At 38.8% G+C, this 12,479-nt stretch overlaps 1 pseudogene; it reads left to right on the top strand.

Annotated features, from left to right (window-relative positions):
- Window positions 1-12,015, top strand: part of LOC129674872 (elongation factor 1-alpha 1-like) — a 63,779-nt pseudogene extending 51,764 nt beyond the window's left edge.
- Window positions 12,016-12,479: the final 464 nt, after the last annotated feature.

The raw sequence follows: 12,479 nt of genomic DNA on the forward strand, positions 1-12,479 counted from the left end.
CTGCCATGCACACACTTGGCATAACATGGAACCACCATAGGCCCCATTGATGCACTTCTTTCTTTGTCTTAAACAATCTCATAAGGACTTTAGGCCTCAGAGCAAAAAACCCTTGAAATCTGCCCAGACACACACCACGCAGATTTAGGTGCTTTGCCAACCTTGTTGGTAACCTTGTAAACAATCCTGTTGCCAGGGGTTCTAGACAGCCTGGTTTTGTTAGAGGCTATATTGTAGAAGAGACTGCGATGGTATGTCAAATGCTAGACCATTCTGAGTGCCTCTAAGCATCATCCCCAGAAGAGGAAAAGGAAGACACAGGCAAGTTCAAGGGTCAAAACTGACTGCCCCACTTTTTATTCTAACTGATTTAATGTGTCTGGTTGTCTGTTGAGGTTTTTGATCCACTTGGACTTCAGTTTTGTGCAGGGTGATAAGTATGGATCTATTTTCATTTTTCTACATGTAGACATCCAGTTGGACCAGCACCATTTGTTAAAGATGCTATCTTTTTTTCCATTGTATGGTTTTGGCATCTTTGTCAAAAATCAGGTGTCCATAAGTGTGTGGGTTTATTTCTGGGTCTTCTATTCGGTTCCATTGATCCACCATTCTGTTTCTATGCCAGTACCATGCAGTTTTTATAACTGTTGCTCTATAGTACAGCTTGAGATCAGGGATGGGGATACCTCCAGAAGATCTTTTATTGTAGAGGATTGTTTTAGCAATTCTCGTTTTCTTGTTATTCCATACGAAGTTGAGAATTTTTCTTTCCAGGTCTGTAAAGAATTGTGTTGGCAATTTGATGGGAATTGCATTAAATCTGTAGATTGCTTTTGGTAAGATGGCCATTTTTACTATGTTAATCCTGCCAAGCCATGAGCATGGGAGAGCTTTCCATCTTCTCATATCTTCCTCTAATTCTTTCTTCAGAGACTTGAAATTTTTTTCATACAAGTCTTTGACTTGCTTGGTTAGGGTTACACCAAGGTACTTTATGTCATTTGTGGCTATTGTGAATGGTGTTGTTTCTCTAATTTCTTTCTCAGCCCTTTTGTCTTTTGTATACAGGAGGGCTACTGATTTTTTTGAGTTAATTTTGTATCCGGCCACTTTGCTGAAGGTGTTTATCAGCTGTAGGAGTTCCCTGGTAGAGTTTTTGGGGTCACTCATATATACTATCATATCATCTGCAAATAGTGATAATTTGACTTCTTCCTTTCCCATATGTATCCCCTTGATCTCCTTCAACTGTCTTATTGCTCTAGCAAGGACTTCCAGCACTATGTTGAAGAGATATGGAGAGAGTGGACAGCCTTGCCTTGTCCCTGACTGCAGTGGTATTGCATTAAGGTTCTCTTTGTTTAGTTTGATGTTGGCTATAGGCTTGCTGTATATTGCCTTTACTATGTTTAGATATGTGCCTTGTATCCCTGAACTCTCCAAGACTTTAAACATGAATGGATGTTGGATTCTGTCCAATGCTTTTTCAGCATCTAAGGAGATTATCATATGTTTTTTCCTTTCCGTTTGTTTATATGGTGGATCACATTGATGGATTTCCATATATTGAACCACACCTGCATGCCTGGGATGAAGCCTACTTGGTCATAGTGGATGATATCTTTGATGTGTTCTTGCATTCGGTTTGCAAGTATTTTGTTGTGTATTTTTGTGTCAATGTTCATAAGGGAGATTGGCCTGAAATTCTTTTTCTTTGTTGGGTCTTTGTGAGGTTTAGGTACCAAGATGACTGTGGCTTCATAGGGGAAGACCCTAGAACTCATTGGTACAGGAGAAAACTTCCTGAACAGAATACCAACTGCACAGACAAAGATCATCAATCAATAAATGGGACCTCATGAAACTGAAAAGCTTCTGTAAAGCAAAGGACACTGTCCGCAAAACAAAATGACAGTCTACAGATTGGGAAAGGATCTTTACCAACCCTCTATGTGACAGAGGGCTAATATCCAGTATATATAAATAACTAAAGAAGTTGAAAAACAACAAATCAAGGTATCCAATTAAAAAATGGGGAACAGAGCTAAACAGAGAATTCTCGATAGAGGAATATCAAATGGCAGAGAATCAAGGAAATGCACAATGTCATAAGCCATCAGGGAAATGCAAATCAAGATGACTATGAGATTTCACCTTACATCCATCAGAATGGCCAAGATTAAAATCTCAAGTGACAACACATGCTGGAGAGGTTGTGGAGAAAGGGGAACCCTCCTCCACTGCTGAGGAATGTAAACTCGTACAAGCACTCTGGAAATCAATCTGGTACTTTCTCAGACAACAAGGAATATCACTTCCTCAAGATCTAGCTATAACACTCCTAGGCATATATCCAAAAGATGCTCAAGTACACAATAAGGACATTTGCTCAACCATCTTTGTAGCAGCTTTATTCTTAATAGCCAGAGCTTGGAAACAACCTAGATGCCCCGCAACTGAAGAATGGATACAGAAATTGTAGTACATCTACACAATGGATTATTACTCAGCAATGAAAAAGAAGGAAATCATGAAATTTGCAGGTAAATGGTGGGATCTGGAAAGGATCATCCTGAGTGAGCTATCCCAGAAGTAGAAAGACACACACGGTATATACTCACTCATATAGATATGTAATATAGGATAAACCTAGTAAAATCTGTACATCTAAAAAAACTAATCAAGAGGGAGGACTCTGGCTAAAATGTTCAATCCCCACTCTGAAAGGCAAAGAGGATGTACACTAGAAGAAGAAGAAAACAGGAAACAAGTTAGGAACCTCCCACAGAGGGCCTCTGAAAGGTTCTGACCTGCAGACTATCAAAGCAGATGTTGAGACTTATGGCCAAACTTTGGGCAGAATGCAGGGAATCTCATGAAAGAAGTGGGAAATAATAGTAAGATCTGGAGAGGACAGGAGGTCCACAAGGAGAGCAAAAGAACTGAAAAATTTGAACACAGGGGTCTTTCCTGAGATTCATACTCCAATCAAGTACTATGCATGGCGATAACCTAGAACCCCTGCACAGATATAGCCCATGGCAGTTCAGAGTCCAAGTGGGTTCCATAGTACTGGGAACAGGGACTGTCTCTGACATGAACTGATTGGCCTGCTCTTTAATCACCTCCCCCTGAGGGAGGAGCAGCCTTACCAGGCCACAGAGGAAGACAATGCAGCCACTCCTGATGAGACCTAACAGACTAGGATCAGAAGGAAGAAAAAGAAACAGTCCCTTACCATTGGACTTGGGGAGGGGAGTGTGTGGAGAAGAGAGAGGAAGGAAGGGATTGGGAGGGGAGGAGGGAGGGAACTAGAGGAGGGATATAAAGTAAATAAAGTATAATTAAAAAAAAACTGACTGTCCACTCTTTTTTCTTCTGTGCAGTGTATTCCAGGTTAGCTGGCTTGTGAGTTTGCAGGCAATTCCTCTGTCTCTCCATCCTCACTTGTATAAGAGTGCTGTGATTGTAAATGTGTGACACTGCATCTGTCCTTTTACCCACTGACTCACCTCAAAGGTCTTTTTTTTTTATCTTGAGAAGGGTTTCATGTGACCCAGTTTACCTCAAATTCTCTACATAGGCAAGACAACCTTGAAATCCTGCTCTTCCTGCCCTGGAAACCTTCCCTGTTCTAGGATTTAAAAACTTGTGTCATCATATGTAGCTTTATTTTGTACTTGCTGTCACGATTTAACGAATAGTTTTGTGCAATTAAAACAAAAGCACAGGCTCTGTTACCATGTAACTTGAATTCTAATCCCTAGTTCTTCTGTGGTGTCACTGGAAGTGTGGTCAAATTCTTCAACCTATTAAACCCCTTTTCAGTTTTGTAATTTTAAAGAAGAGTTTATAATAGAGCAGAGTCTTTGTAAAGCCTCAGAACATGGTTAGAGGAGTGCATGGTATATATAGCTCCTTCACAAATCATGGATATCCTCTTAAAATGTCAGAAAGGCTAGTCAAAAAATGCCATACGTTGGTGCTGGTGTGGAGCCCACTAAGGGCCGTGAATGGATATAACCTAAAACCCCTGTTCAGATGCAGCCCATATACTCAGTCTCTAAGCGGTTCTCCAGTAAGGGGAGCAGGGGCTTTTTCTGGCATGAACTCAGTGGCAGGCTCTCTGATCAACTCCCCCTGGGGCCTGCAGCCTTTCAAGACTACAGAGGAAGATGATGCAGCCAATCCTGATGAGACCTGATAGGCGAGAGTCAGATAGAAGGGGAAGAAGACCGTGGGAGAAGAGGGAGAGGGGATGAGATTGGGAGGAGATGAGAGAGTAGGCCACAGCAGGAATACAAAGTGAATAAATTGTAATAAATAAAAAATTAGAAAGATAGTGCTTGCCTAGCATGGATACAGTCCTGGGCTCCAATCCTAACACTAGGAAAGGTTACATATTGCATACTTTTATGAATATGAAATATCTGGAAATAGTAAATAGAGTAACAGTTGCTTAAGATTGAGGAAGTTAAAAGCAAGGAATAACTGGCAATGAGTATTGAGAACTTCTACCTTTTTTCTTTTCTTTTTTGCAGTGAGATGGTTTCAGTATGTAGTACATGTTTGTCCAAATTCCCCTACCTCTTGGGTGCTGGGAGAAAGTGTGGAGTATTTCTTTAGGCGTTAGTGGCAATCATTACATAATTTTGTGGTTCTATTAAAGAGACTTTTGAAAATTGTGCTGCTACTTTAGGTCTCTATATTTTAGTAGGGCTATCATATATTATACAGGTAATAACCGCTTATAAGTGAGTGTATACCATGCCTGTCTTTCTGTTTCTGGATTACCTCACTCAGGATGATCTCTTCTAGATCCCACCATTGGCCTGCAAATTTCATGATTTCCTTGATTTTAATTGCTGAGTAGTATTTTATTGTGTAAATGTGCTACAATTTCTGTATCTTCTATTCCTCCATTAAGGAACATCTAGGGTGTTTCCAGATTCTGGCTATTACAAATAAAGCTGCTATGAATATAGTTGTACAGATGTCATTATTGAATGGTGGGGCATCTTTTGGGTATATGCCCAGGAGTGGTATAGCTAGATCTGGAGAAACAAAGCACTATGGAAGGCCTTAGGGAGGATGCTTAAATCTCATTCAGAATGGCAAACACCAGAAGCAGTGGAAGAGAGGAAACAGGATGGGAGCTTACTATAGAGTGTCCTCTCAAAGGCTCCACCCAACAGGGGATCAAAGCAGATGCCCAGACTTACAGCCAAACTTTGGGCAGAGAGCAGGGAGTCTTATGGAAGAAAAGGTGGGTGGGGATAGAGGGACATGGAGGGAACAGAAGCCCAAGGAGATCAACAAAATTAACAAAATCTGAGTCCAAGAGATCCTGCAGAGACTCATGCACCATCCAAGGACCATGCATGGAGAGGACTTATACCCCTGCTCAGATGTAGCCCATAGGCCGCTCAGTCTCCCTGTGGATCCCTGGTAAAGAAGAGCAGGGACATTCTCTGGCATGAACTCTGTTGCCTGCTCTTTGATCACCTCCTGCCAACTGAGTCAGCAGAGAAAGAGGACCCAGACAGTCCTGATGAGACCTGATAGGCTAGGATCATATAGTAGTGGAGGAGGACCTCCCCTATCAGTGGACTAAAGGAGTGGCATAGGAGGTAAGAGGGAGGGAGGGTGGGACCAGGAGGAGATGAGGGAGGGGGCTACAGCTGGGATAGAAAGTGAAGAAAATTTAAATAATAATAAGAAGGAGGAAGAGGAAGAGAGAAATCAAAGTCCCCATCCACATCTGGTATTTCTACAAAAACAGCATTTCTGGCTTATGGTTAAGAATGAGGATCAGGGTCCCTATCCCTAATTCATCTCCTGTTTTCATCTTTAATACACTATCTTCTCGGATTTATGGCTCCTTGATGATGCATATCTTAAAGAGTCAATCTCTGACTCTGATTGTTGTGTGTGTGTGTGTGTGTGTGTATGATTGAGAGAGGGAGAGAGAGAGAGAGAGAGAGAGAGAGAGAGAGAGAGAAAAGCTTCACAAAGTCTAGTATTGCAGATAGAGAAAATACAAGAAACTGGGTATTCTCTGACTGTAGGGCATTGACAAAATTGATTGTACTTTTATCAAAGCCAAGATCTGAAGTATTTAGTATTATGATGATCTTAGTTCAGATAAAGAGTGGGGCGCAGATTGATTGTTCCAGAAGACTAAAACTTGCCCATCATAAAATAACCAGCGTCTTAGCCTAGAAAATCCTGATCTCTCCATAGTACTGAAATTCCAGTGAGTCCATCAGTCTCTGCAGACACAGACTCCTCCCTGGAGTCTTTTGTTCACAGCCAGACAGAGCTTCTCTTCAGGAATTTTCATTCACAGTTCCCCCTGTTGGGCAAGTGTCACATTTTGTGCATGCAGAGGAATACACTGAATATTATAAGGTATCTCACAGTTGGGAGGCTTATTCCTAAGATCTGATATAAATGAGGCTTGAGGAGTGGTAAGGACAAGAGTCTTCAAGAGGGTGGAACAGTTGGTAAAGACCATTAAGAAAGAATTTCCAGGATCAAACAAAATATCCTAATATCAAAACTGTTTGCTATTATGATCTGATATGAATTAATGTAAATCAATGTAAATATTATTAAAATGTATCAGGGAGTTTTTTAATTTGTGACTCACAGTTTCTTTTTTTCTTTTTCTTTTTTAAATTAATTTTTTTATTTATCACAATTAATTCACTTTGTATCCCAGCTGTAGCCCCTTCCCTCTACATGTCCCAATCCCACCCTCCCTCCTTCTTTTTCTCCCATGCCCCTCCCCAAGTCCACTGATAGGGGAGGTCCTGCTCCCCTTCCATCTGACCCTAGCCTATCAGGTCTCCTCAGGACTGGCTGCATTGTCTTCCTCTGTGGCCTGGTAAGGCTGCCCCCCCTTGGGGGGAGGTGATCAAAGAGCTAGCCACTGAGCTCATGTCAGAGACAGCCTTGTTCCCCTTGCTAGGGAACCCACTTGGACACTGAGCTGCCATTGGTTTCATCTGTGCAGGGGTTCTAGGTTATGTCCTTGAATGGTCCTTAGTTGGAGTATCAGTTTAAAAAAAAAACAAAAACAAAAAAACCCAAACCAAACCAAACAAACAAACCAAATAACCCTGGACTCATGTTTTTGTTTCTGTTGCTCTCCTTGTGGAGCTCCTGCCCTCCCAAGGTCTTTCTGTCTCCCCTGTCTTTCATAAGATTTCCTGCACTCTGTCCAAAGTTTGGCTATGAGTCTCAGCATCTGCTTTGATACCCTGCTGGGTAGAGTCTTCCAGAGGCCCTCTGTGATAGGTTCCTGTCCTGTTCCCTGTTTTCTCTCTCTTCAGATGTATTTCCTGTTTGCCTTTCTGAATGAGGATTAATTGTCTTACCCACTGTGCTGTTTCTTGCTTAGCTTCTTTAGGTGTACAGATTTTAGTATGATTATCCTATATTATATGTCTAATATCCACTTATAAATTAGTGTATACCATGTGTGCCTTTCTGCTTCTGTGTCTTTCTCCCCTTAAGCTGATGTTTTAGATTATTGAGACCTGTTTCAGCCTTAAGCATAGCATAATTGTAGCCACTTTCTTTTCCAGTCTCCATTTTGATAAGGGTGAAATTAAGTTCAAGTTTTCAGGCTCTGCCTTCCAATGATTATTTCTCTAGGGCTTCGGTTCTCAAACTTTGTATACTTTGTTATCTGGAGGCTCTGTAAAGTATCCCAACTACTCAGTTTCCATGTGGATCTCTGAATGAGGGGATCAGGTACTGCGTCTATCAGGAACTCTGTTGCCTGCTCTTTGATCACTTGCCCTGGAGATGTGGCCTTACTAGGCCACAGTGGAAGTGGATCCAGGCAGTCCTGACGAGATTTAATAAGCTATGGGCAGATGATAAAAGAGGAGGACTCCCCCTTTCAGTGGACTATGGGAAGAGGGTAGGGGAAGAGGGAGGGAAGGTAGGGTTGAGAGGAGTAGAGGGAGGGGGCTTTAATTGGGATACATAATCAATAAATTGAGAAAAATATGAAAATAAAAACAACAAAAATAGTGCTGCTATTTTGAGGTTAGAATTCAGTGGCTTAGTATTTGCCTGGCATGTGCAAGAACCTGTGTTCAACCCCAAATAACAAAATAAATAATCAATTTCCCCTGTTTATTTAAACTCATACTTTATCTGCATTTTTTTTCTGTTTGGTTTTTAAAAACTGTGTACAGACTAAATTAGTATAATTAGACCATAGTTTTGTAAAACTGTTCCCATAAGAAAATGATACTGCAGTTATTACTATTAATCTAGTAAAAATTCAACATGTCCATGTTTAGCAGTTTTTCAGTCTTTTTTTAGAGTCTTCATTTATAGTCTTCACTATAGAGTCTGTATAGTGGTGGTTGAAAAGCTTTTCTTATCGTTTAGTTCTGGATGTGGTTAGTTTAGTATTTAGGATTGTTTAGTTCTAGAAAATGGACCAAATCATAGTATTGTTTCTGCAGGGTCCTCTGTCACAGCCATTATCAAATATTTTGTTGAACAGTTTTATGAATACATGGCAAAAGTAAGCGCGATTTCAAAGTCTGTAAACATTTTCAAAGAAAACAATACCTCCACCTTCCAATTTAAGGAGTAGCTATCATTGAGACTTTCTGATTATTAAGAGCTATATCATTCACCCAGATGTTGTAGCAACAGGAATGGGGAAAAATTTTGTGTAATCAATTGATATACATACAATGCTGCTTATATGCCTTAAAGATTAATTAAAAGCAGACTTTTCTTAAAAAAAAAAACACCACACACAGTATCAAATGTTAAGCTGTTAAATGACTGAACAAAACAAATTGTCACTCAGATAACGAGATCTTAATGAATATGTAATAAAAATGTTGCATTGCAACGGGATTTTAACTTAAACATATGGTGATTTAGCTTGAGATAGACTTGTCAACATAATGAGAGATGCTATGGTGTATGCTTGCTCTAATCATCTCTAGTTCCCATAAGAAAATGCTATAGGCTAAGTGCTTTAAATGGTGAGAATTAGTTTATTTCAGTTTTGAAAGCTGGAATACCAGTATTAAGACACTGACAAATTCTGTTCCCTTCCCTAGCTTTCATTCAGTGTTTTTTTTTTTTTTTTCTTAAATGCTAACATGGTGGAATGGTGATGAAGCAGACAGTGAGAAGAGAGTTGAGGGGATCTGCTTTGTAAATGCATTAGTATTGAAACGACTCTAATGTCACGGCTTCACTTAAACCAAACTGTTTCCTAAAAGTTATGTTTCTAAAATTCATCAAATTTGGGGTTAACACTTTGACATATGAATTCTGAGGAGGCAATAGTTCAATTTTAGCTGTGCTCTAAAAGGGTTTTGCAATCCAATAAATTGAGAAAATACTCATTTATTCAACAGTCAAGCATTTTTCGAGCCTCTACTAGGCGCTACATTTTATTCGAGACCTTCGGGGGTGTTGCAGCAGTCCCAAATCTCTGCCTTCATACAATTTCTGCCTGATGGTTTAGCTGTTCTATGAGACATCTGCTTTGGGACTTATTCTTCTTTTTGTCTTGTTTCCAAATACAGCCTTTACTACTGTATAATTCCTCTAGTGATCAGATGGCAATACTCTGTAAGAAAAGACAAGTATCTTTTTTCCTATAAGACTAATTTTTTTTGATGCTATAAATTGCATTACACTGTCAAGGAAATAAGAAAAAGATTTTTTGTTTAAAAATTTTCCTAATTATGGTTTGATTTTTTTTTTTTTTTTTTTTTTTTTTTTTTTTTTTTTTTTTTTTTTTTGTTTTTTTTTTTTTTTTTTTTTTTTTTTTTTTTTTTTTTTTTTTTTTTTGTGACCGGGTTGTATAAACCAGGTTGGTCTAAGAATCACTATGTAGCTGAGGATAACATTGAAAGTTTCCCTGACCTTATTTCCTGAGTGTTGGAATTAAAGTCAGGCACTACCATCCGTAGTTTACCTGTCACTGGAGATCTGACTCATGGCTTTATGCATGCTAGGCAAGTATTTGACCAATTGAAATACATTTCTCGACTTTGTGATTGATCTCGAGGCTCTTACCTTTATGGGACTGAATATTGATGATGATGATGATGGCAATGATGATGATAATGATGATGTTGAAAGAGTCCCATTTCCATTATCCCTTCAAGTCTTACTAAACCAGATACAAAATAATTACAAGTACAAAGTGTAGTATAGGTGTTGCAAGTTGGGTAGCATATTAGGGGAGCAAACCCTGTCTTCCTCTCATTATCAAGGTGAAAGGAATATATTGTTATTGTTAGGGTTACAGAAATCAGGACATTTCATAATTCTTTTATTTTAAGTAGATAATATTCAAATATACAGAAAAAGTGGATTAATTCTCTGTCCCACATCACCAGTGTTCTATAATTGATATTTTACTTCACTTGCTTTATCACATATTCTTCTACCTATCCAACATTCAGGAAGTGATGATCCAAGCACTTTCTTTTCATAGGATTACTAGGTAAAGTTCAAAAAATGATCTCTTGATTGTTACAACTTTGTCCCATGTTTGAATTTAATCTCTTTCCTGTGACAAACTGAGTTTAGTTTTCAATTGCTGATAATTCTGTAAAGAGTAATCTTTTCTATTTAGCTCTTGTCTAATTGAGGGAGATTAACTTGGTTGGAAGGCTTCTGGATGTGTATTTATTTAAACAGTTTTTGCAAATGCCCAGCAGGTGTCCAGAAGCTCAGATAATTTATGAATCTGATTCATCTTAATAAGATATACTTATAATAATAATTCTATTAAATGTCACTTCTTATCCTGGGGCTTTCTTGATTTAATCCAGAACAAGTCTATTGCTGCCAGCATCTTTTGTGGACTGTACATGTTAAATTAATTACAAGAGTGGAAACACGATTATCTCTATTCATGTTTGACTTGATCTTTGTCCTTTTCACCTTTTTCAATTTTCTTTTGAAAATTGAAATTTTCCTCTTCTCGATTCTCTAAAAATTCATTCTTATTTACCTAAGTGATAATGCTGAATATGGAAGAATAGAAAAGACTAAAAACCTTACAAAAATATTATTAAAGCCTTAGCCCTTAATATATATTTATGATGTTTAACACAAGGAACTTATGTTTACAAACATTAGCTGCATTAAAATTTATAGGTGGTTACCTTTGCTCCAGTCAATGTCACAACAGAAGTCAAGTCTGTTGAAATGTACCATGAAGCCCTGAGTGAAGCTCTTCCTGGGGACAATGTGGGCTTCAATGTAAAGAATGTGTCCGTTAAAGATGTTAGACATGGCAACGTTGCTGGTGACAGCAAAAATGACCCACCAATGGAAGCTGCTGGCTTCACTGCGCAGGTGATTATCCTGAACCATCCAGGCTAAATTAGTGCTCCTGTACTGGATTGTCACACTGCTCACATAGCATGCAAGTTTGCTGAGCTTAAAGAAAAGATTGATCGTCGTTCAGGCAAGAAGCTGGAAGATGGCCCTAAGTTCTTGAAGTCTGGCGATGCAGCCATTGTTGATATGGTCCCTGGCAAGCCCATGTGTGTTGAGAGCTTCTCTGACTATCCTCCACTTGGTCGCTTTGCTGTTCGTGACATGAGGCAGACAGTTGCTGTGGGTGTCATCAAAGCTGTGGACAAGAAGGCTGCTGGAGCTGGCAAAGTCACCAAGTCTGCCCAGAAAGCTCAGAAGGCTGAATGAATATTACCCCTAACACCTGCCACCCCAGTCTTAATCAGTGGTGGAAGAACGGTCTCAGAACTGTTTGTCTCAATTGGCCATTTAAGTTTAATAGTAAAAGACTGGTTAATGATAACAATGCATCGTAAAACCTTCAGAAGGAAAGGAGAATGTTTTGTGGACCATTTTTTGTGTGTGTGGCAGTTTTAAGTTATTAGTTTTCAAAATCAGTACTTTTTAATGGAAACAACTTGACCAAAAACTCTGTCACAGAATTTTGAGACCCATTAAAACAAGTTTAATGAGAAAAAAAAATTATATGTTAAAGTCATCAAGAAAATCATATGTGGTTAGAGTGTCTCTTACTCCCTTAAATAATTAGTATGGGTTAAAATAAAAAATAACTGAACAAATGAATTGACCCAAGAATTTCTCCCAAGAGAATTTAGACCTTTATATATGATGTATTTTCTTCTGTCCTCTATGGTTATGAAAGTTTGATGCCTTCACAGCACAGCTACCTGCTTAATTGCAACAGAAACACGATAAAAGTAAAAAGATATGTGTATAAAAGAAAAAAAAAGTCTCTGAGTTTCCCAAAATATTCATCAAGAGTAATACCTACATCTTTTTAAGATATATTTTATTTTTATTAATTACAGTTCATTTTTTGCTTTTTAATTTTTTATTTATTACAATTTATTCACTTTGTATACCAGCTGTTAGCCCCTTCCCTTGTTTCCTCCGAAACCTGCTTTCTCTCACTATTCTCTTCCCTT

The sequence above is a fragment of the Psammomys obesus genome, unplaced genomic scaffold (assembly GCF_907164565.1).
Source record: "Psammomys obesus unplaced genomic scaffold, mPsaObe1.curated_primary_1811, whole genome shotgun sequence".
NCBI lineage: Eukaryota > Metazoa > Chordata > Mammalia > Rodentia > Muridae > Psammomys > Psammomys obesus.